Source organism: Leptodactylus fuscus, chromosome 7 (genome assembly GCF_031893055.1).
Source record: "Leptodactylus fuscus isolate aLepFus1 chromosome 7, aLepFus1.hap2, whole genome shotgun sequence".
NCBI lineage: Eukaryota > Metazoa > Chordata > Amphibia > Anura > Leptodactylidae > Leptodactylus > Leptodactylus fuscus.
Genome location: NC_134271.1, coordinates 20,450,020 through 20,477,071, shown reverse-complemented (window position 1 = coordinate 20,477,071; position 27,052 = coordinate 20,450,020). Strand labels below are relative to the sequence as shown.

Sequence of the window (27,052 nt, the reverse complement as noted above, 5' to 3'; positions counted from 1 at the left end):
AAACTGTCTCATGGCTGGGACCCCTAATATGGTTTCGGAGTCCCCTGTGTGAGTAGACTTCATGTACACTCTTCCCACCACTGGGATCTCCTATAATCACAAGAACGATGGACCCCGAGTCCCCAGAGTGAATTGAGCAGTAGTATGTATCCACAACCATTGCTCAAATATGACGGACGGTGAACTATACTCATGCATGTGCACTATGGCTCAATTCAGACAAGAGAATATGGGATTCCCTTTCATGGTGTAGGATGGTGGCCACACCTGGCTGTCTTATTGAACTTCAAGAAGAAATAGTATAAAACTTAAAACTAACATAAGAAATAACTTGTACTATGAAGATCCCCTGTCTTCAACGACACACCTGTGGGGAGGGAAGTCTCCCTCTCCTCCCACACAGAGTCTCAAGGAGATTGTCTTGACATCTGTTGCTGGCCTAGGCTGCACAAAGGCTAATGCCTTTGACAGGGGTGAACCATGGCTTTCTGCCGCCTGAAGCGGACGTCAGAAAGCCGCCCGCCCCCCGGAGGAGGGGGCGGGGCCGAGCGGAGCGAGCGTCTTTAGCAGGCAGAGAGCAGGCAGGGAGAGGACCTGCTCTTTGCCTGAGCGTGAGGAGCGGCCGCTGGAGCAGCGCTGTTCCAGCGGCCGCCCCAATCCACTGCTCAGTGACGGTGACCCTAAGCCAGTCCAGGACAGCAAAAATGCCGCCCCGTGGCCCTGGCATAGCGCCACCTGAATCGGTCGCTTCAGGTCGCCTCATGGGAGGTGCGGCACTGGCCTTTGATCAGTGCGAGGCCCAGTGGTCATCAGATACTGTTCACTGTATACCAGGTACAACTCTGTACATTGTTTAGTGGCTGTGCTCAGTAATACAGCTCAATCCCATTTACTCGAATGGGACTGAGCTGCAGAAAGGCCATGGGACCAATGAACGTAACGTTGGCTGGGAGTCAGACCCCTGCCAATGTTATAGTCATGACCTATCCTACCAATATATAAACCACATTAACTGCATTTCTGCTCGTCTTCCTTGAAGATCTACAAAGTTTTACAACTTCTTTGTAGTTTTTCTTCCAGGATGTTCAAAAATAGAACAATTCCCATTTGTTTGTCTAGTAGATGTTGCACATATTTACCTTGCACTTAGGTTTGTCTTTCTATACATGTCTCACGATATAAAAGAGGTTTTCCCAGCTTATAAATTGGTGGCCTTTCCTTGGGATAGGTCATCGATTGTAAATCGGCAGGGCCCAACACTGGCTATAAGCTTGAATGGGACTGTGAACGAGCAGCGTGACTGATGAAGGGGACATCACAAGGCTTGTGAGGATGAAGGATCGGTTTTCAAGTGAAAAAGCCCGGAAAACCCATTTAATATCATAAGTGTTGTAGAGCATCAGCCAGAATACTTTAAAAAAGCACCTTCATTCCACCTTTCCATCCAGTCTACACGTTACACTTATCGTTTCCTTCTTCCCTTAAAGTAGCTAGTGAAGAAAAATAAATATTCACACCTCTACTGAGATATCAGAGCAAGAGTCAATAAAACCAGGATAACGCAAAGCTAAAGGTTCATAGCAATAAAAAGGAGCATCTTACATCCTTTCAGAAGAGGTTGCGCCTTCAGACAACTTGGTCATCTTGTTTTGCCTATACCATCATATAATATTCACTAACACAGTGTCCTACGGTCCAGTTTTTAGAAAGTCGCTTTACTCAGTGTGGTGCTACCCTGCTAGTCTTCACACTCAGACTGTTATTAGGGCCTGATTATTCAGCTGAACCCCCTGGTGTGACCCTTTACCATACACCCTTCAGGTGCCTGGCTGGAGTGTACTTGTCTTCCCAGACCACACCCTTCACTCTCTCACTATATATATATATATATATATATATATATATATATATATATATGTAGTAGAACATGTCTGTGCACTTGTCATTGCATTGTAACCTGGCTATTGTTGTATACACAGGACATAGCAACAAGGTAATAGACTATTTGCTAATCAACCCATAAGAGATATACAATAGTGATTGACTCCATATGGTATTGTCTTCTGCTGGGCATTGGATCCATACCATTATTGCATGACAGCCTGGGCCCCGCAGAGGACAATAGTTGAGTAGTTGAGTGGGTCAGTCCTACCCTGCTGTGGGTACAATAGCTCATTGTACTAGATGCACAATTTAAGACCCTTTTATATGGGCCAATGACTGGGCAAATGAACGTTGGCATGATTGTTAAAGGGAGTCTGCAAAGGTTTTCCTTTTCCATTCTCTTTATGTCTGTTGTCCCAGTAGTCAGACCCCCAGTGATCGGATACGTACCCCCTATTCTGTGGGTAAGGGATAAGTGTATGGCAATGACAAAAGTTCTTTAAGTGAAACATTTAACACTTAGTACTTATTGTCTTGGCAGGGTTGCCTACACACCATCATGGATGTTCACCTGTGACCAAGTAGTATATGCTAATTTTAGGTTACCCCGCAATTACGGCCAAAGTGCTACTGGGCCAGAATTGGTAACAATAAACACCGCCATATTATCTCAATATCTCAACTTGTACCCATTACTTATAATGATTTGTGATGACAAGATGGAGCCAAGTAAGCGCTTGGGAATTGGTTCAACAAGCTCATTGTCTTGACTGTAGCGATAATTACTATTTGGGGCAATAAATATATTGTAAGTCATTGATACAATTATTACAAGAGGAAAGTAATTGACATAAATACCAATTAGCTCTATTACTGTAATTACCAGCAATGTTATAGACACATACCTAGAGAATGGATGTCTCACCGCTGCAAACCTGCATTGGATTATTGTTCCAAGTAATACATTCAATCCTTAAGACTAGAACGTTTTATTACATCCTTGAGTATCCTTGACCTTGTCGCTAGTTCTCCTGATGTCTTACATTGGATCACTTGGAGAACTATAGACCAGGTACACACCACAATTATTTAGAAGATGCTCCGATCCAGTTGTCTATTTGTCACAACCTGACCATTCCTTGTCAAAGTCGTTGAGATTCTTACACTTGCCCATGCTACCTGCTTTTAACATAGCAAATTTAAAGAGAACCTTTCATGTCCTCGGGCACTTGTGGTTTTATAAGCAACTAGAAAGCCGACAATGCACTGAATTCAGCGCATCGACGGCTTTCCCATTATGTGCCCCGGGGGAAGAGATATCGGTACCGTTATGATAGCGTTCCACTGTCAAATGGGCGTTCCTGACAGTCTAGCTGGGAAAGCCCCTTCTGACAGCCTGTTCATGGTGCTATACTGTCAGAGGGGGCGTTCCTTACCACCTAGCCATGACGCTGAGCAGTGAGGAACGCCCCTCCTAACTGTACTCATCCATACACTAGTACTGGGGGCGTTCTTCATGGCTTAACCTCATGGCTAGGCCCTAAGCAATGCCTCCTCTGACAGTGTAGCGCTATAGATAGACTGTTCAGAGGGGCGTTCCCAGCTTGACTGTCAGGAACGCCCTTCTGACAGTGGAGAGCTATTGGTAATGATACTGATATCTCCAGCCCCAGGGCACATGACGGGAAAGCCATGTCGGCTTTCTAGCGGTATATAGGTGCTCTTTAAGAACTCTTTGTGTAATGAGATAACATATATAAAACGCATGCTGTGAGTGTGACATTATAGGCATTTACGGTACTATCCTGCCATATAGTGCAATACTTGTAGAAAGATTGTTCACTAATACAAGAATACTAGACAGAATTTCTTGAAAATTGGCATACGAAGGTAAAGTCCCCATTCAATTATTATGGCTCCATACAATTTAGAGATTATATGGCGCTATATCAAGGCTATGGGCTTGACGCCTTTAGCAGTATATAGATACTTGTACAAGTTTCTAGTCATTTGCACACCTGAAAGATTAGGATCCAGGTCTGAAGACCTCAAACCTTTTCTGATACACATAGTCTGTCATACTGGGACTTATTAACACAGTGGGTCTAGGGAAATCTTCCATACAAATGCAAAAAGTGATTTTATAATCAAATTCCATGACCATGATAGGAAAATAGTGCAGGGTGGAAGTCACAGATAATATCATAGAATATAATAGAGATGATAAAGAATAAGTTACGGGAAGAACGCATAATATCAATCATAAATGATCTCCGTCACCGTCCGTACAGTCATGGCTGGAGCTCAATAGGAAATGGTTAACGGCAGACGCAAACCTCAAGTCAATCCTGTGGATTACAAAGGCACAGTAACATTACACCTGAGCGCTTGCTCTGTGCCGTGCGCCCCACGCCCCTGCTCTGTTAATATTTCATAGCATGCAGGTGTCCTTCTGTTCCTCTGCCAAAGATCCTCTGCTGGAGACATTAGGCGGAGGGGTATAAAGTTTCTTTAGCGTATACCGGCTGGGGGGTTTCTGCAGGCTATGAGCAAACCCTCAATATATACACTACTCGTTCTGTATGTATACTGTGCACTACTATAAATCAATAGATAGAGAGAGATAAAAATCCATAAGGAAGCACCCTAAAGCAATACTATACTAAATATAGCACAGTATGGGATGCGGTGTATGTCCCTACTACCGCGGGGCGAAACGTCTGTCTGGCTGTGACATTAAAACCCATGGCATGTTGGCTTGTATGTTGGCAGTAAAACTGCATGGCCACTAACAATCAATGAGCAATGAACGATCAGATTTTAGTATCAGTTTTAAAAAATATGGCAAAGTTGCATGTTGGCGCGGTTTGTGGATACATTAGATCGGCAGGTATGGTAATAAGGTTGTGCCTGCCAATATATTGACTGCTTCCAAAAATAATAGGAGAACTTTTTTAACGCAGCTCTGGGGTGTGTTATGTGTAACATGTGAATGCAAAAAATACACTAGGTTAGTATATTGAAGGGTATATATTGAAGCAGAACCAGGGGTGTAACTACAGTGGTAGCTGCGGAAGTGGCTGCCACAGGGCCCAGGACATTAGAGGGCCCAGCGGCAGCAACTACCGCTGCAGTTTTTGGTTTTTAATAGGCTGTTACCTGCAGTTCATGAGTGTCCACAATGGGGTATAATACTGTGTACAGGGGCCGCTATGGGGCATAATACTGTGTTCAAGGGCCACTATGGGGAATAATACTGTGTGCAGGGGCCACTATGGGGTATAATACTGTGTGCAGGGGCCACTATGGGGTATAATACTGTGTGCAGGGGCCACTATGGGGTATAATACTGTGTGTAGGGGTCACTATGGGGCATAATACTTTGTGCAGGGGCCACTATGGCGCATAATAGTGTGTGCAGGGGCCACTATGGGGCATAATACTGTGTGCAGGGGCCACTATGGGGCATAATACTGTGTGCAGGGGCCACTATGGGGTATAATACTGTGTGCAGGGGCCACTATGGGGTATAATACTGTGTGCAGGGGCCACTATGGGGCATAATGGTGTGTTCAGGGGCCACTTTGGGGCATAATACTGTGTGCAGGGGTCACTATGGGACATAATACTGTGTGCAGAGGCCACTATGGGGCATAATACTGTGTGCAGAGGCCACTATGGGGCATAATACTGTGTGCAGGGGCCACTATGGGGCATATTAGTTTGTGCAGGGGCCACTATGGGGCATAATACTGTGTGCAGGGGCCACTATGGGGCATAATAGTTTGTGCAGGGGCCACTATGGGGCATATTAGTTTGTGCAGGGGCCACTATGGGGCATAATACTGTGTGCAGGGGCCACTATGGGGCATATTAGTTTGTGCAGGGGCCACTATGGGGTATAATACTGTGTGCAGGGGCCACTATGGGGCATAATGGTGTGTGCAGGGGCCACTTTGGGGCATAATACTGTGTGCAGAGGCCACTATGGGGCATAATACTGTGTGCAGAGGCCACTATGGGGCATAATACTGTGTGCAGGGGCCACTATGGGGCATATTAGTTTGTGCAGGGGCCACTATGGGGCATAATACTGTGTGCAGGGGCCACTATGGGGCATAATAGTTTGTGCAGGGGCCACTATGGGGCATATTAGTTTGTGCAGGGGCCACTATGGGGCATAATACTGTGTGCAGGGGCCACTATGGGGCATAATAGTTTGTGCAGGGGCCACTATGGGGCATATTAGTTTGTGCAGGGGCCACTATGGGGCATAATACTGTGTGCAGGGGCCAAGTCTTTGTACAAACAAGTCTTTGTACTACATGGGAGCAGCCTGGTGTATAGCTGTAGGAACTTCCTTTGACTGCCCAATATTCAAACAGGAAGTCAATACTTAAACAGGAAGTCAAGCCAACAGGCAACCAGAAGTAGGAAAGTCTTAAAAACACCATTGTAAATGAATAGTAAATGTATGAATAGAAATAACATGTTACATATAATAGCCATGTATAGACTGCCGAGACCTTTAGTGTTCATGTAAATTGACATAATACGGCTCCAAAAAATGTAGATTTTTATTAATTAAATAATAAATTATTGTGCCATAATTCATCCCATTTCATTTTTACCCTTCTTGTTTCCTAATAAACCCTAAGAGACACAATCCGCACCTCTGATAATGGAGATAAACGGGCCGCGTCTAATTCTCACTGGGGCAGGAACTTTCATAAGAAATCTTAATAATGGAAAGAGTTAACCAGATGGATAAACTTTCGCTATCTATTAAGAATGTCGGCCATCGGATGTCCAATGCTAATACTCTGACAATACTGACTACTACGCCTGGTTCAGGGATTACAATAAGCAATTCGGAGCCTTCTTTCATGTGCTATTGTAGTCCGTGATGCACCGAGTGCGGCCCTTGATGTTTGGGTGGATGTCACTTTTTAGTTTATGTGACTATATAATAGTTTGGAATGTGACATTGTGTGTTGGGTGACTATCACATCTGTTGCAGCCTATGGGTGTGGGACATTTTTACAGGTCACTCATGTCTGTTTTGCATTGCTATGGAGAACAGTCCGTGGTTAGTCCATCAATAACAGTCAGTCTTGGACTTAGGAAGCCTTAGGTCACCATTGTGTCAAGGCACGGACAGAAAGGAACACGGACGGGGTTACACGTCTATCACTATACCAAGCTCCATAGGCGATGGTCACCTCTAGGTTTGGTTATTTGAGACATCTTATGACGCAGGTTAGGTAGAGGCATACTTCTAGAAACACCTACGGGGGAACTGATTCTGATTCCATAAATAGCAATAGCGTAACGTAATTCTATTATTGGAACAATCTATTTTGGCAGGCCAAGCCTTTAAAGGGGTTTTTCAGGGGTAAAACTTTGATAGCAGAAGGCACACAGTGGGTTAAAAAGAAGGAACAGAGTCTTCCCCAATCCAACTGCTTATTGGGTCCCACTCCCTCCACTTCCAGGTCCGATCTCGAATCACAGGAAGTGCCCGGAAATGCAGACCCGGCCGATCACTGGTCACTGCCATTTGCCACCAGTCTAAAGAATATAGCTGGATCCAGCATGAATGTGGACACCAAGATTAGGGTATTATAACCTTTTTGCACTTGTCTATATACTAGTCTGTATACTAGTCTGTATACTAGTCACTACGCTGGTTTGGTTGTTCTTTATTACGTAAATGAGTGTAAGAGAAGAGTTAATTTTATTCTTCTAGAGCTGAAAATCTGGTTTTTAGTCTGCACAACTTGTCTGATGGATCCGGTTTATCTTCTCTGCAAATGGCAAGTCAGGAAAAAGTGACTTACTGTACAACACCTAATGCGGAGAGCCTGAGCTACACCCAGAAACTTTGTAGCTTCTATTAATACGTCCTATTGCATGTAGTTGTATTAAGATCTCAGGCTGGATCTGCATTCTCTGCTGCGGCTGCTGCGGCCGGTCTTCTCCCAGTTTCAGACAGCGCCATTTCTTGGCAGTGCAGAAGAAAGAAATGTATTATCTGCATAATGACACACACCCAGACTCCGCACCTCCACCCTGGCAAGGAAAATAGAAAAGAATCTAGGCCGGGCATAAGAGCAGAAATAATTGTGATCCAACAAGGAATATCAGATTGTAATGATAAAAAATAAATTCATAAATGGTCACAATATCTGGACACAGAAGATCTGATCATTATCGGACGGACGCCATTCCCTGAGATAAGACTTACGCCTGGTTCACATCTGCGTTTGGTAATCGGTTCGAGGAGTCCGCATGGGGAATTCTCAGCGCTGTTGACATTATGCAATGTGTATGTGCCCAAGTGATCCTATACCCAAATATCTGTCCCTATATAGTTTGCATTAGACTGGGTACAAGCCCTTTAAATGTTTGCCATTGAACTTGTTACATCATCGATTGGTATAAATAATCCTATGTAAAAGAACCCTAAGACATTTCATCGGTGACCAAGATGGCGTCACTCCACATTGACTTTCCTGTACATTGTGTGGTTAGTGCGGGAGGTTTAGACGCAGAGTAAATAACACACTCCCAGGGTAATGTGCCAGGCTCGTGCCCAGGACAAGCATTTGGCTCCTATTGAAAGTAACAATGTTAACAGCAAACATTAAAAGACCCTATGACATTAATCTCGTCATTCATGGAAGGACGGACTCCAGGATCCGACTCTTTATAGTATTCTTCACAAAATATCTTAGTGTTATTACACATACCCATCATTGGTTCATTAAAGAAGACTTGTCAAATCTTCTGATTTTCTTGAGTCTTAGTTTTGTGTCGCTCGCCCAATTCCAAAGCCAATACAGCTACCTGTAGAAATGTAGTGTCAAGTGGCCCATGGGTCATCCATGGTCTAGGGCAGTGATGGCGAACCTTTTAGAGGCCGAGTGCCCAAACTGCAACCCAAAATCCACTAACTTATCCCAAAGTGCCAACACGGCAATTTAACCTTAATAATGTACGGATACACAATTGCACACAATTTCAGACCTGCAAAATATGGTCATACAAATGGGGCTTAATAGAGCTTTCTGCTACACTGTGACACTCACAGTTCAATCTGCTTCACAGTGGCCCCCAAACAGTATAATCAGCTCCACAGTGGTCCCCACACAGTATAATCTGCTCCACAGTGGCCCCCACACAGTATAATTTGCTCCACAGTGACCCCCACACAGTACAATTTGTTCCATGGTGGCCCCCACACAGTATAATCTGTTCCACGGATGGTTGCCCAAAGAGAGGGCTCTGAGTGCCACCTCTGGCACCCGTGCCATAGGTTTGCCATCATGGGACTAGGGTTATGGGGCAGTAGAGGACCATGCACTTGACAGTACACTTTTCTTGGTAGCAGATAGTAACTGTACCCATATTTGTGGAACTTAGTAAATCCAAAATGCAAAATAATGACAGGGGAAGATACATTGCACCTATTGGTGTAACTAGGAATGGTGGGGCCCGTGGCGAACTTAAAGTTGGCAAAAAATAAGGTTCCATGTGCGACCTCTGCTTGTATGGCCGTATGTGGCTAAGTTGTGACTAAAAAAGCGGTTACCTGTGGCCCAGGCCATCACAAGACCACAGACGGCATTGCATGGAAGTAAACAGTGATCCATGGAACAACAGAACTTGCTATTTCTTGGTCCAACTTCACAGATCCACCAATAGACTTGTGTATATGAGGGATCCATGAAATTGTACTTTTGGATTGTCCTTAGCCATAAAAAAGGACCCAGCTAAGGAATACAGACAATAGATTTTAGGGGGACCTTCTCTGGTTGCAGGTGCATGTGGGCTCTTGGTGACAGCCATAGGCGGCGCCATGTTTCATTGTCCTTGTAGCAGAAAGATACTTATAGGAAACTGATTTTCTCCGCAGATCCCGAACTCATTGAGCAGTTCTCTGTTTAAAGGATCAAAGGTCAAGGTTTTCTGATAACATTAGTAAAGCAAAGAGCAGGGAGCATGCCCAATGTCCTTCCAGCCTCACCGCGCCCTGACCAGGTTAGTATGACTTAACCCATTATTTACACTGGTAAAATAAATAAAAGTATTAAAGTCGGACATGTCAATCACTTAAAGCTCCTGCAGACCTCATGGGAGAAGCCATCTATCTTACGGCAGCGATTCTTTCATCATGTACAACATACTTGTGAGCCTCCATTGTTGCGACATTGATGATAAGAAACTGGTAACCTGCATCGCCTATGTTTGTTTGGTCAGAAAGGACAACACTGTAACTTGTACGGTCAACCTGAGGTTATTATTACGATGTCATGTCTTAGACTAAGGACATGTGTACAGATCTCTCTGCCAGAAATTTTGACACACATACTGTAGGCAGAGGCGTACCACAAAGCTCCAGGGCCCCGATGCAAAATCTGTACCAGCCCCCCCCCCCCCCCCCCAACTATAATGTATTCATAGAACTTGGTTCTTTATATTGGAAGAGACACCTGATGGGGCCCCTTAAGGTTCTTGAGCCCAAGTGTGACCCCCTCAAGATACGACCCTGCACATATGGACTCACCCGGAACAAGTCCTGACTTCGCCATAATGAAGAGCAGTGGACCCAGAACAGGTTATGATTATTTTGGCCTCCACTCTCTGCCATTTGTAGTTCCCTAATGCATTTAGTGATGTCACGACAATACACAGACAATACACAATGTGATGTCACAGCATAGAGATAATACACAAGGTGGTCACAGTATAGAACAATACACAAGGTGATATCACAGCATAGAGACAATAGAGAAGGTGATGTCACAGCAAAGAGTCAATACACAAGGTGATGTCACAGCAAAGAGTCAATACACAAGGTGATGTCACAGCATAGAACAATACACAAGGTGATGTCACAGTATAGAACAATACACAAGGTGATGTCACAGTATAGAACAATACACAAGGTGATGTCACAGTACAGAGACAATACATAAGGTGATGTCACAGCAAAGAGACAATACACAAGGTGATGTCACAGCATAGATACAATAGAGAAGGTGATGTTACAGCAAAGAGACAATACACAAGGTGATGTTACAGCACAGAGACAATACACAAGGTGATGTCACAGCAAAGAGTCAATACACAAGGTGATGTCACAGCATAGAACAATACACAAGGTGATGTCACAATATAGAACAATACACAAGGTGATGTCACAGTACAGAGACAATACATAAGGTGATGTCACAGCAAAGAGACAATACACAAGGTGATGTCACAGCATAGATACAATAGAGAAGGTGATGTTACAGCAAAGAGACAATATTCATTATAGAATAAAATATAAAGTTATCCCCCTCATACACAAGGCTCTCCATAATGCCGCACCTCCCTACATTTCTTCCCTCATCTCTGTCTACCGCCCAACCCGTGCTCTCCGCTCACTCAATGACCTAACACTTACATCCTCTATTATCAGAACCTCCCACGCTCGTATACAAGACTTCTCCCGAGCTGCACCACTTCTCTGGAATGCTCTACCCCGGACAATAAGATTAACTCCCAACTTCTACAGTTTCAAACGCAAACTAAAGACACATCTTTTCAGACAGGCCTATCACAATTCCTAATGCACAAAATTGTCTGAACACTGTATAAGCAATGCCGCCCCTGCTACCTCTTGTGTCACCCCCTCTACCTCATAGATTGTAAGCTCTTTTGAGCAGGGCCCTCAGTCCCATTGTGTGAAATGACGTTCTTTGTTATGCATGTCTGTATCTGAACCCTATAAATTGTACAGCGCTGCGGAATATGTTGGCGCTATATAAATAAAATGTATTATTATTATTAATACACAAGGTGATGTCACAGCATAGAGACAATACACAAGGTGATGTTACAGCAAAGAGTCAATACACAAGGTGATGTCACAACAGAGACAATACACAAGGTGATGTTACAGCATAGAGTCAATACACAAGGTGATGTCACAGCATAGATACAATAGAGAAGGTGATGTTACAGCAAAGAGACAATACACAAGGTGATGTCACAGCATAGATACAATAGAGAAGGTGATGTTACAGCATAGAGACAATAGACAAGGTGATGTCACAGCATAGATACAATAGAGAAGGTGATGTTACAGCAAAGAGACAATACACAAGGTGATGTCACAGCATAGATACAATAGAGAAGGTGATGTTACAGCAAAGAGACAATACACAAGGTGATGTCACAGCATAGATACAATAGAGAAGGTGATGTTACAGCAAAGAGACAATACACAAGGTGATGTCACAGCATAGATACAATAGAGAAGGTGATGTTACAGCAAAGAGACAATACACAAGGTGATGTCACAGCATAGATACAATAGAGAAGGTGATGTTACAGCATAGAGTCAATAGAGAAGGTGATGTCACAGCATAGATACAATAGAGAAGGTGATGTTACAGCATAGAGTCAATAGAGAAGGTGATGTTACAGCAAAGAGACAATACACAAGGTGATGTCACAACAGAGACAATACACAAGGTGATGTTACAGCATAGAGTCAATACACAAGGTGATGTCACAGCATAGATACAATAGAGAAGGTGATGTTACAGCAAAGAGACAATACACAAGGTGATGTCACAACATAGATACAATAGACAAAGTGATGTTATAGCATAGAGTCAGTACACAAGGTGATGACGCTGTAATAGCTCTTATATCATACAGCCATACTATAGCCATCTAAATAAGCCATGATGCACATAGTAAAGCCTTGGATAAAAGGGTTGGTTCGGCCCAAATTTATTTTTCATAGTGATGATCTATCCACATGATAGGCCATCAATATGTGATATATGGGAGTCCAACACCCAGACAACACAGCCTGCAGGTCCTGGAAGCAGTAGTGGATATAAAGGGGAGGGAATAGCAGCGGCGCTCCAGTTCCCTGGAACCCCGGCTATGCAGTGGATGGGGCTACTGCACAAGCTTCCCATACACTAGTAGCTTCCAGCACCTGACAGCTGCCAGAACAGCTGATCTGTGCAGGGTCCGGGTGTTGGACACCTACAGATCACATACTGATAACCCATGCTGTGGATAGGTCATCAGTACGGAAAATAAATTTATTGCTGGAGAACCCTTTGAAGGGATAATTAACTCAATAGTTACTCTGGACTTATAGTTTAGGAAGCATGCACACAGCGATGGGAGAGGCCTGAGACATTATATGTTATATGAACTATAACATGGTTACATATTACATTCTATGTATGATATTTGTTATGTATACAGTTACATTGTTGTCATATTTTCTAAACATAACAGCTATCTCTAGGTTTTGATAACTGTTGGCTAAAAGCTTGTTTGGTCGAGAACTATCTTACCCCAATAACCTTACACACTCCCCACGTACACTTAGGTGAAGACAGAGGGAAGAAAGCCGCTGACAGACTCCTCTGGTAATGGCTTATCTTCACGAGAACAAACAAAAGTTTAAACCCAAGTAGCTAGTCCTTATCTACCCTGAGGCCCAGATCACATCTGCGTTTGGGTTTCCATTCGGGGACTCTAAACGGAAACCTAGATGCAATAAATAGCAGTTACCCTAAGGAAGCCTGCCATAGACTATACTAAGCGCAAGCAGCACTTTTCTCTTTGCATGTTTCGTGCGGAAACCACATGGACCCCATTATGGTCCATGGGGTCTGCAGATTTCCCAGATAACTGCTTTTTAACGCATATAGGTTTCCATTCGGTGAGTCCGCTTGGGAAACCCAAATGCAGATGTGAACTGGGCCTGACATCTCCAGTTCAGAGAGAGTCAGGAGACCCCTTAAATAGTCCACAATAGTCTAATGTGTATGTTCAGCTTAAATGTACTTGTATGTGTTGAATAACCCAATAGTCCCCGCACATAGTCATCGCTGACTTACTGTATAGTAGGATGGTGGAAGAGATTCTGACCACAGCTTCAGTTTCATTTACTAAAAGCCGCATGTAACTGAAGTCGAGGTGTTTGTCGTGCGGTGTGTTAGCCTTTGGAACGTGTTGCTATGTGCTCTGTTTAAATATATAGAAGTCAGTTCTTTACATGTGAGCAATAGCAAGGCCGACCAATGCTGAAAGGATCCAAGAAGATATAGAAGGTTCCTTATATTCCAAATATGCAAAGCTGTCCCCAATGGTAGCAATGTGTTACCTTCTATCTGAGCAAACAGACTATCTATCTCCTATCTATCCATCTATCTATTATCTATCTATCTATCTATCTATCTATCTATCCATCTATCTATCTCCTATCTATCTATCTATCTATCTATCTCCTATCTATCTATCTATCTATCTCCTATCTATCTATCTATCTATCTATCTATCTATCTATCTATCTATCTCTCCTATCTATCTATCTATCTATCTATCTATCTATCTATCTGTCTATCTATCTATCTATCTATCTATCTATCTATCTATCTATCATCTATCTATCTGATATCTATCTATCTATCTATCTATCTATCTGATATCTATCTATCTATCTATCTATCTATCTATCTCCTATCTATCTATCTATCTATCTATCTATCTATCTATCTATCTATCTATCTCCTATCTGTCTATCTATCTATCATCTATCTATCTATCTATCTCCTATCTGTCTATCTATCTATCTATCTATCTATCTATCTATCTATCTATCTATCATCTATCTATCTATCTATCTATCTATCTATCTGATTTATCTCCTATAAGACTATAGCATTATTGCCTATTGCATGACAATACTTTCTCTCTCCTATCCTCTGGTTTTTCACAGATTATTATATCACCAGGTTATGTACACATTATGATCGATGTAGGCGCGAGCTTTCAATAATTCTACTCAATAACTTCTGCAATACTTTGCTTTCAAGTTAGTGCAACGAAATCTCACAAACTGATCTTGACCTTCAGTCAAGGAATATAAACATGAATCTTGGCTGAAAACCTGAAATACCATATGACGGAGGAAGCGTGCCATCTCCAGACCAGCTGCAGTATAGTATGTACTAGTATTGGCGCCTGTTCACATTGGTATTTTTAATGACCGCTAAATTCCACTTCACACCGAACCGCAGATATCAATGTTTATCATCACAACACCTGAATGTCTCTTTTATCTCGACCTTTACTAATGTCACACTTAGTTTTTGCCAGAGTTTCTTGCAACCGTACTCTACAAATGCTGAAGCCGACTTCAAATATGACAGAGGTTTTCGTAACGGAGGATAAAGGATATGCACCATTCTCCGACCCGGGGTCCCCTAACCCCAGTATGCTCAATCCATCCTTGACTATACTCTAACCAGTTGCTCCATTTGACATAAAAAGGTTTCTCTCTTTTGACAGTGGAAGGCTGTGTCATAAATTTTCTCACTTTAGTTCACCAGAGGACGGGAGTAATAAATTTACAATGAGCAAAATGCCAATGATCAGCGGGATTCAGAAAGGGTAGGACTTATGGACCCAGTGGTAGATGAGACCTCTGTGAACCATTTAAATTATGCCAGGGTTTATGGGCCCCCCTAAGGCTCCCGGGCCTGGATGTGATTGCACCCTCTGCACCCAAGCAAGTGACACCCCTGAGGTGAGCCCCAAACCTTAAGGGAAAGAGGGTTTATAGGGCTGTAACATTGGTACCTAATAGGTTCCGCATAGGTTCCGCTTTTTTCTGCTTATATCTTTCTCATATAGCATTGTAGTGCCATGTAACCCCTGTGGCCATACAAAATCCTGTAGAACGATGTTACAGTTTGGACAGTAAAATATTGCTTTCGAACATTGAGTTGAATTTGCATTTTCAATTGCGAGCAGGAAGTCCAATAGATTTTGCACGAGGTCGTGTCCTTTTATTCTCTAAATATATTATATAACCTCTCAGCCTTCTAAGTAAATCTAGGTGTGATAGCCTCTCTGCAAAAGGCAAAACAAAACTCCTGCTCGTCGGAGCTCTAACTAATACAGAGTAAGGTTAGCTGTATCACGATGAAACAAACACATGTCCCAGTTTGGTCTCCCCAAAACTCAGCTTTCCAGGACAGACCCAGGCACCTCCACTCACTCCCAGGATCTGCCCTGACGTGCAGGCTCTGCAACCTTTTATAGGCTAGTCATAAGCCTACGACCCACACCTGGGGCTGAGGCCTACTCAAGACTCTGCCCTGGACCACACATAGGGGGGATATATATCATGACTCCAGGACTCTGCCTGTCACCTTCTCACAATATATATTAATAATATTACACATATATATAGCTATATATATATATATATATATATATATATATATATATATATATATATGAAATATCACGAAAATTGGTCTTTGTAAATCCTTTCGGTGTCCTGGAATAAAAGGTTCTTTAAAAATAAATAAGGATGACTCAAATTGGATTTCTACGTAGAAAAGGTTTACCTCCTCAGACCTTCCTTTCAACCTTGTAACTATGAAAAGCTGTGTACAAAGTAAACAGTAAGATGACACTTTGCAGCCTGATTCTCCAGTGTATGAACTCTGTCCAAGCTCATGAAACATGCATAGTGATATGAAGACATATATGGCCTGTACGAGAGCTGTGTGTTAACGCGGTACTCATTGGATGGACACTGGTGAAACCTAGCAATTTTGGCCCAAGTGTATGGTGGTGTCCTGCCTCTCCTCCTCCAGTGACTTACACTTATCTGCACCAGGGGCGTATCTTGAGTGGGTGCAGAGGGTGCAGTTACACCGGGGCCCAGGATCCTTAGGGATCCATAAGCACTGGCATCAGTATTGAGATTGCATCTTCCATCTGTCCCATAAACCAAGGAGACCTACAGATTCCCCGAACCACACTAAGGGGGATTCAACTCCTTAGCACACTATCAAAAATTCACTGTAGGGATGAGATAGAGGGCCCTGAACAAAAGATTGCACCCGGGCCTACAAGACTGATATGCGCGCTTGACCAAGCAGAGAGTTGGGTTGACTTGTCTGATGGATATTGAAATTGTATGGCCACCGTTATAAGGTAACGTACTATGACATTGCAATCTTTTTTATCCATTACTGTCAGAGTCCAGATCACCCTGTTTATTTTACTATTAAGTCCATAGTCTATGGTGACTGCTTGCTATCATTTAGCAATTACCGTTATTATTTACTGATATAAGAAACATTAGGCTTGGCAATGATTGTGTTGTACCGTTGGACTTGTGCAATTGCATGGCTATTCAGCGATACATATTGGCCATTGACCTCTAATAAAAGAAGAAGTATACTGTGCTATATATACTTAGTTAACTGTACTTTCCAATACAGTCCTTTCATGTCCTCGGGCACGTGCGGTATTATACACCTCTAGAAAGCCAACTGTATGCTGAATTCTGAACACTGTTGGCTTTCCTGTTATGTGCCCCGGGGCAAGAGCTATCAGTGCCATCACCGATATCTCTCCACTGTCAGAAGGGGGTTTCTGACAGTCTAGCTGGGAATGCCTCTCCTGACAGTACTGTCCATAGCGCTATAGTATCAGGGGGGTGTTCTTTACCGCCCAGCCATGACGCTGAGTTGTAAGGAACACCCCTGCTCTCCTGACAGTACTTGTCCATAGATTAGTACTTGGGGAACATTGACTGCTGAAGCCAGTCATCAGCCTAGTTAAAGGGACACCGGACATCACAGCTGGCGAGGACTTCCTTGCCGCAAGGAAACAGTAGAGCAGCAGTACCACTCCGCGATGGTCGCCCCCGAAACCGCGAGGAAACGATCCTAGACAATCTTTTTGAGGCTGCAGCACTTTACAAGATGCACATAACAAAAAAGAATCGGACTCCACTTGTCATTGGGATTAACCCTTGAATCAGTATGGTCAAATGGTCAGAGCGTCTGGTGTCGGGGAGACCGATATCACCTGCTTACTCTTCTGCTTGTGAAATTTAGGAAACCACTAGGCCCTGCTGTTGCAAATAAACGTGAGCCTTGTTGTTTTAGGCTTGAATCTGGAATTACATGGTGGATAAACTGGCTATTTATATATAGATATACTTTTGCATATCCAGCAGCTGCCGTGAAAAGGATGGGCACGCCACTGGGCACACAGCCATACACTGGCTACAATAGGACAGCATGTTGTGTAGAATCACACAAACATCTATGTCATTCAGCCATACAATTAACCATATATAATTCACATTAATGTCCAATATTCATTAACAGGACAAGCCAGACATATAGGAGTCAGAGGAAGGTATAGTCAATATACAGTAAGAGCATCCATGTAAAAGAAGGAATCTACCGACACATGGTGAAGACCGCCATTATCAGGTAACATGACAACAAGGTAGTAAAGACATCATATAGTAGGATATGACATTATAAGTAAAGATATCAGGTATAAGGATATGTTAATGTTATGTTTTTGTGACTCGGACACATGCAGTTTTATATACCACGCTTGAATTCAGCGCACTGTTGGCTTTTCCATTATGTGCCCCCAGGGCAAGAGATGTCAGTGCCATTACCGATCTCTGTCCACTGTCAGAAGGGCATTCCTAACAGTCTAGCTGGGCTGTGAGGAACGCCTCTCCTGACAGTAATGTCCATCGCGCTGTACTGTCAGGAGAGGGCATGCCTTACCATACAGCCATGATGCTAAGCTGTGAAGAATGCCCCCCAGTACTAATCTATGGACGAGTACAGTTGGGGGGAGGGGGTCGTTCCTCACAGGTTAGCGTCATGGCTGGGTGGTAAGGAACGCGCTGACAGTACAGGGCTATGGACAAGTACAGTCAGGAGGGGCGTTCCTCATAGCCCAGCTAGACTGTCAGGAACACCCTTCTGACAGTGAAGAGATATCGGTAATGGCACCAGTATCTCTTGCCCCGAGGCACATAACGGGAAAGCCAACAGGGTGCTGAATTCAGCGCACTTTCGGCTTTCTAGCGGTATATAAAACTGCATGTGCCTGAGGACATGAAAGATCCTCTTTAAGGAACCCATACTCAGACTAAAGCTTATGGGAACAGACAATTGTAGCCAAAAGCGAGAAATATTGTGTGAAAATGAAAGCGCTGTGCACACACAATACACAGGGAGCGCTGTCAATCACTGTGTGTGGGGGAGGAATCAGGAATCTCACCATCTCTCCTAGGAGTCCGGTCAGGATTTACTGGGCTTTTATTCAGAAATCCTGCTCAAATCATATCAACCTATATATCATAGCGCTCAGCTTCTCTCCCTCTATCATAGGCTGCTCTCAGAAATCACCTGACAGGTTCAATTTAACAGAAAACTATTGTTTTGGCCTATCAATGACACCCAGTCATCATCTAGAAAGATGTCAGCCATGTTAGAAACTTTCTGCTGGTAGTCAGATGAACGATCATTAGTCAAAGAGTAATCATTCCACGAAAGAACATTCTCAGAAAGATTTTGTCCTTTGCTCGGTCTCACTGAACATGTATAGCTTGTTTCAGACTAAGGCCCCAAAGCCAAAGAGCTGCAGGAAAAAAACAGTTTTGACTATCGAAGTGCATCCGCTACACATACTGTGCAGGGACTGTAAAACGCATGGGTGGAGTTTTCCACAAACATAACCATATTGAAATTTGTAGGCAGTAAAAAGTTGCAAAAATATTTAACTTTTAATTGTCATCAAATGTAAATCTGTATCCTAATGCCGTGCTTGCCATCATTTCAATGGAGCAGTCTAGAGGAAAAAAATTTGACGAAGGCAAGTCCTTATGGGCATCATCATACCATCTTTTGTGTATTGCCCACACCTCCTTTGAGCACTAAATGTGTTCTTCAGGAGTCCCAGAGATCAACCTTTTCCTCTGGAGCTTCCCAGACACTTGGTCTACGGCTGGACATACACATTACGCTAGGACAGTGATGGCGAAACTTTTAGAGACTGAGTGCCCAAACTGCAACCCAAAACCCACTAATTTATCACAAAGTGCCAACATGGCAATTTAACCTTAATAATGTGCGGATCCACAATTGCACACAATTACAGACCTGCAAAATATGGTCATACAAATGGGGCTTTATAGAGCTTTCTGCTCCACTCTGACCCTCACACAGTCCAATGAGCTCCACAGTGGTCCCCACATAGTATAATCTGCTGCACAGTGCCCCCCACACAGTATAATCTGCTTCACAGTGGTCCCCACACAGTATAATCTGCTGCACAGTGGCTCCCACACAGTATAATCTGCTTCACAGTGGTCCCCACACAGTATAATCTGCTGCACAGTGGCTCCCACACAGTATAATCTGCTGCACAGTGGCCCCCACACAGTATAATCTGTTCCACGGATGAGAGGGCTCTGAGTGCCACCTCTGGCACCTGTGCCATAGGTTAGCCATCATGGCGCTAGGATCACACCTATGCTCGGGTTTCCATCCTTGAAGGAAATATGGAAACCCAATCTGTTTAAAAAGTGGTTACCCACAGAAACCAGGGGCATAACTACTGGGGTAGTAGCAGTAGTGGCTGCCACAGGGCCCAGGACATTAAGGGGCCTGGCGGCAGCCGCTATCACTACAGCTGGTGCTTCCCCTTCTGTGAGCAGGAGCCGTTATTGGCAAGTGAGACTGTGGGCCCGCAACCCTACAAACACTATCATTATACTCGGGGGGTCTTTTCAGAGTTCGCCATGGGGCTCTGACAGAAACCCATAGACTATAATGGAGTCTTCCAGGTTTCCGCCCAGTTTTCTCCCGAAAAAAGCAGAGAGAACTTTTCTCTCTGAATTTTTCAAGCAGAATGGAGGACGGAATCCCTGAATGGAAACTGAGCTCTAGTGTGAACCTAGCCTTAGATAGCTGTTGGCGAAAAACCCATTCCGCTGACAACTATCTCTCCCTATTGACCCATGCACAAGCCTGCACGTGGTATTCATAAACAGCAAGATGACTGGATCGTGTAGAAATAATGGATAGCGTAGTGGAAATTTGGAGATAGGGGAGAATAGGGAGCCCCATGCACATTAGATGGTCACCAGATGTCTTATATACACCTATGCCACTGCCTTTAGATGAATGTATTTGTCAGAGTTCCTTCCCAGATTGTTTCGCTAGAAGAAAACAAATTCTAAATTGGTTAAAAAACTGATCCTGCACAGAAAAGGGTGAAAGGGTTAAACGAATGGCTGCCTGAAGGTTACGTAAGAATGAATGCAGTGACATTCACATTGCCACACTCACATTCCTCAGCCTCAGTACTGTCGGCACGTTCAGGGGCTCTCAATAATGGATCTGGAATTTGAAGCTATTCACGTGTGAGGCCTTGTGTGACCAAACCTCTCATTAGTTTTGACTTCTTGGTGTTTTTGTTCCGTGCATTTTTCTTGAATGTCATGATGAATGCCCATTGTATGGCGTCTACCAGCAAGATACCTAATATGCTGATGAGTAGCAAACACTTCCTTATACCGTAAATTACACAGTGTGTTTGGCTATGAGGCAACTGCGGTAACTCAATCCCGACAACTCGTGAAATCAAAAATTCTAAGTAAAATTCTATATCGAAAGAGTTCATTGCAAGGACATACACAACATAGAGGGAGTACATGCACTTGTAATGTGGCCCTTGGAGACCAGTTTGCCCACAACCCTTTTTACGACCGTGCAGGACTCTTCTCTCCAGGAGAACTGTTGTTAACAATCAAGGGGATGGAAAATTGGCCCGAAGGTCTCATAAAGGGAGGTGAGTGGGAAACAAACACTAACTGGAATAGAAGAGTCTTAAGTAGACTTATAAAACATGTAGAAGATTGGTGGAGATCTCTACGCTTGGAAGCCCACCAGTAATGAGAATGTGACTGTCATGGATTCTGGGAACGGAATATGCAAATAAATTCTCCTCAATGGAAAAAGTAAAAGTTTCTCTATCACACAGAAAACTGGCATAGATGCATCGATGAATTCTTCCCATTGACTGGGATTGAAGCCAAAGCAGAGCATGCAAAGCAGGGTACTGGTTTGGCTTATCATGGAGTGGTGGTTGCCACTCTCCAATAAAATATATGAGTTAGGTCTCTTGCAGATGATCGTGGCCATGATCAGTGTGCTATCTATCTAATAGCACACAGACCCATTCATTTCTCTGAATTACACAGTAGTGTGTGTGGGCCAACAGTCCGGGCCACAAACTATGGAACAGGTCCTATTCCTGTCCGATTTCCATGACTCCTACTCATTTTATGAAAGGGGATGCGGAAGCATGGCCGGTTCATGGACGGCACGCAGGTGAGAACCACGTGTCCCTTGTGTGCCGCACGCACCATTGATTCATGGCCATGGTCATATGCAACCGGCCTTGGAGAAATAACTCCAGGCTCTTATCTGGTTGACACGTCATGATGGATTTGTAACTTTGTTCCCCTGTGGTTTAATTTTTGGTGGACAGACTGCTTTGTAATAACCCCGTTGCCCCAGTATCCCACTCCTCTAAAAACCATACCCAAAAAAGTTATGAAACCTGAAGACTATGGGACTGTGAAGAGCTGTTTAGAACAAGTCTGTCACGTCCTTCACCGCTCTCCAACAGCACTAGACTGGTGTTAGAGTTAAGTCCTCCATCTTTGTATTTTGGCAGCCATCTTGTGCTCTTTCACATATAAACTGATTTTTCTGCTTAAGTCAAGGAGGCCCTTTGTTAGACTTTAAGGAATGTGATAATGAACGTTAATGCAGAGGTTGCTAATCATTATCTCTCAAGGGCCTCATTTTGAGAAGATACAGCTGACTTTGTATATCTCTTACCTCCTTTACATGATGTATGGACACATAACCAACAAAAGTATTAATCTTATGGTATCTGGGCACTCTGTCATATTTTATGGTATATGAAGGTCACTTAGAGTGTATAGACACAGGGTCTATGGAACATGTCATCTTATCTCTTTTGCCATGATATATACATATAGATAGTCTGGGATGTTAGCTCACACATAAGTATTTGAATCCTTCTTTGTTTCATGGGAAAGTCCATCCCAGTTCTGAAAATTATAATAAGATGCAGATTATACCAGGCCTCAGCCAATAGTTATGTGCCAGGCTTGTCTTATATCTCTATAACCAATCGTGTTGTACCTGATTAGAATAGCCAAGCCAGCTCTTTGTCTGTAATGTATTTAAACTACCTTTTTCTTATAATAAATCAGAACTCTTTTGATACACCATCATCTTGTGTCTTTAATAAGTTCTCCAGGCTTAAAAGAAGATGGCTGCAGTCCATCTAGGCCTGTTAATTAAGTATCTAATTTGGAACTCTGCAACATACTCTTATGAGAACACTTTAATGTCCCTATCACTGGTGAGGAATAAAGCAGTTATAACATACATAGGTGAAGTGTCAAACCAGTATGACCGATAGAAGGAGGTTGTGGACTGCCCGACTATGCAATAGCCACTGTCCTATGGGAATTACCATGCCCTATGTACACTAAATACTCCCAGCCGAGGCCTTCTTCTCTGTGTTTGACAGCATTAGCCTCCATCCAAGAAACCACAAGGGCCATCACTCAAAAACAATAGGGAATGGGCTAGGGAACACTGGGGAGCAGAGAGCCCAAGACAATTCACCTTCATGTAATACCCAGAAGACACTTGCCATTCATGTGCCTATTTCACCAGCAAGCAGTCATATCCAGTCATATCAGTTCCAAGGGACTTGAGGAAGGAAGTCAAATGCTAAGACATCTAATAAGTTTATCTATAATTATTCTTGCTCTAACTTTCCAAGTATCCAGAACATACAAAGTCACCAGACTTGTACTTGGAGGAGGAAACATGGCTGCATTCTATGCAAAATTTAGTAAATTTATGACCCAGTTATAACCAAAAACCTTATAAGACTTTAGAAAGAAGATTGACAGCGAAACCATTTGTGGTGATGAATAAGACTCCAAGTATTCTCCTGCAAGTCAAGGAACAAAACGAAAGGAACAATTTGACTGCTTACCATGAATAACAATGGGGTGAGATTAAGTTTGGTGGAGGGCCCTGGACAAAAACAATGGGGTGAGATTAAGTTTGGTGGAGGGCCCTCGACAAAAATGTTGGTGGAATTTCCCATTCTACATCTCTTTTGTACGACTTCCTCCTGAGGTCACAAATGAGGTGGCCATGAATGTGCATCATCTTCTCCGTTGAAGTGTAAGGGACCCCCAAAACATAGCCAATTTTATACTATCATACCGCTGTTCCTAAGTCAACATCTATTTGAGAAGGATATAGACCTTTTTTTTAAGCCTGGGACTACTGTCTAGAGTGTTGGAGTTGGTGGACGTCCACATTAAAGAGTACCTCTTGTTCACAATGAAAAAAAAAGTCACAATAAAATTATACATTTCTTCTATTTCTAGTCCCCCAGTTACACCAGAAAGACATAAAAGGCTTAAAGGGAAAGACTGTCCAAAAAATTTCAGCCTTAGAGCATGCATGTTCTAAAGCTACTAAAAAAAGCTGTTTTCGGCAGGAATGGCGGGGCCACGTGGCGAACTTTTGACATGCCCCCCCACCAGGCTGACACCCCTTGAAGACCCCGACCGACTCCCTTCCCCTGCATTCCTTCTTTTCAGACCCCAAAGTACAGTAATCGGAGACCCAGGGGATGATACAAACATAAAAACACTTACCTCTCCTGGGCTCCGGCACACTCCCCGCTGATGTTGACCATATTCAATGATGGACCAGACATCACTTGAGCCAGGGCTTGCATTGCAACGCATAAGGATGCAAGCCCGGCCCACATGACATCTGGGATGTCGCCCAAGTAGGCTTGAAGCCTGCCGGAGCCAGGAGAGGTAAGTAACCGTGTTTTTTATGTTCCCTCACCTCCCCTGGGCCTCGGATCACTATAGACCCCCCAAGTATAATGATAGTGTTTGTGGGCCCGCAACCTCACTTATCGATCCCGGTTCCTGATCACAGCACCCTCTGCAGATGGGGCAGCGCAGGCGGTCGTGAACAGGAGCCAGAATCGGTAAGCAGGTAACAGTCTATTAAAAAAAAAATCCACAGCGGTAGTGGCTGTTGCTGGGCCCCCTAATGTCCCGGGCCCTGTATTCGCCCCTAGTATTCGATAATGCAGCGTGTCAATGGTCATTTAACGCACACCCGGATACTGCAGTGTAACGCAACAGAGGCAGAAACCCCATCATTCCCGGATGACCGGACTTACTACAGCAGTCATATATAGTAGTAACATATTCATTTTCTAAGAATGTTAATACATGTAATCTTATTATAAGACAAGCCTTTAGATACAGCACACATTACACGTAACCAAACTCCCTCTGTAACTATGCGCCTCTGCATTTCATCCCCATAGATCATTAGTAATCCATATATCTATATGTTTTTGCTTTGCGCTTATACGTGCGGCGTCATACCGAGCTGACTTTTATACACAGATCATACCTGCTCGCTGCGGTTCCTTACCTCGCAGTGATGCCAAGCTTTACTATCACCTTACGAAACGCTCTGCCAAAGCTTTCAATGATGAACACAACAGAAACAGCACGGGCCACAGGTAATGCCAGGCCCCCTCTCATGTTACCTACAGTCCTGCCAAGGGGCCCATTAAGGAGCAGATAAAGGAAGTGACAACCTCTCCCCCCACCAAGACTATATCACCGCATTTAAAGGTACAGGTGCATTACATCAGCCCTGTCATTCTCTATCCCATCAGACATAGGATATCGCTATGTACTAATAAGCCTATAGACAGTTTTGCGTGCGACTTGTAGATCTGGTCTCGGTCACTTTTCGGTCCCCGTCTTTGTATTATTGCATTATGTCGCTGTTTTATACGTCACATCTACATCTGTAATATTAGGCAGGTACTCACCGTCACAACTTTCCTATCTCCTTGATCCTTGATATGCACTCCTTTACGTTCCAAAAAATAAGTTGTTCCTTGCTGCGTTGCGTCTCCCCTTTGCTGTCACTTGGTTGAGATACCACTAAACTGCCTTTGGTCGTGGTCTGCTGGCAGGTGAATGTTTGACTGTGCACAAACAGAGGTGGAGCTAAACCAGAAGGACAGGTCTAGTGATCCCGGGCAGGGGACGCCTACATGACAGCCCGTACACTATGCCTGTGACTAGACAAGAGAATATGTGTGTGACACCGGGATGAATGCATGTGTTTGTTTCCACTTCGCCGTCCATTGAGAAACATTGTTTGCATAATTAAGTTTCCAGCCAGACATCCCGAGCCGAGCACCTCACCTATACACAGGGAGAAGAGTCGTCATGAAAATGTGCCCCATTGTATAACAATCCTAAATACCGCACACTGTCTGCGCCTGATCCTGGGGTGACGTGAACGGTTCATGTCAAGCATTCCTCTGGTTAACATGTCGTATTGCATACGTCATGGCGATAATCCCAAAGAGGACGTGATGCTTTATTTACTTATGGCCGGCATATCTGTGTGTCACCCATACTAAAGAGTTAAAAAAAGGGAAGTGGCCGGAACATAGCGAACGGGCGTTACAATTAGGCGTACAAGATGATGAAAAACATTGTTATTTGGCAACAATCGCTGCAGGTAACTTACCTGACGTGCTGTCAATGTGACTCAAATTAACCCCTTAAAGACCCTTATGTGGTTGATCTTAATACGGTAAGGGTAGGTGAAAAAATTGTGTGTTACGAGGTCGCAGGCCTCTGGTGGTCTCTTCCAGTTGACCTTTCTGGTGTATATAGGTATGACCAGAAGCACATATACTAAAATTAGAACACTATGAGAAGATTACCATGGACTCTGCGCAAGGACGACATGGAAATTCGTGAAGCGGTCTATAATTTGGCACAATCCTTTCACGCATTCAGCAGTCGGGAGGAAGAGTAGTAGTCGCAGTCACCTAAAAGTGTCTTTGTTTGACTCAATATATTGACCCAAATCACATCCCCCTAAATAAATATGGACCCTGGTCGTGACCCCCTAAAGTACTACACAATCCAAACCACCTATGGAAATGGAGACCCCAGATCACATCCCCTAAACTTATACATATGGCAAACCCTACACCCCCTAGACTAAAAAACCAAACCAAACAAAAAGTATAACAGGAGTGGCCTTTGTAGCCAATGGGAATACGTGATAGTTGGTTATGTCATTATGGCAGTGCTGAAATTTCA

General features: G+C 43.6%; 1 protein-coding gene and 1 non-coding gene across 2 annotated transcripts in view; one reads left to right on the top strand and one right to left on the bottom strand.

Moving 5' to 3' along the window:
- EPS8L2 (EPS8 signaling adaptor L2) overlaps positions 1-25,930 on the bottom strand; it is a 65,657-nt gene extending 39,727 nt beyond the window's left edge. The window contains exon 1 of the mRNA XM_075281238.1: positions 25,756-25,930. The gene's annotated coding sequence lies outside the window, so the exon portion shown is untranslated. The remainder of the gene's footprint in view (positions 1-25,755) is intronic.
- A 687-nt stretch (positions 25,931-26,617) lies between these two features.
- On the top strand, positions 26,618-26,720 carry LOC142214750 (U6 spliceosomal RNA). Its single transcript, XR_012717314.1, has one exon. It is a non-coding gene; the product is annotated as a U6 spliceosomal RNA (small nuclear RNA).
- Positions 26,721-27,052: the final 332 nt, after the last annotated feature.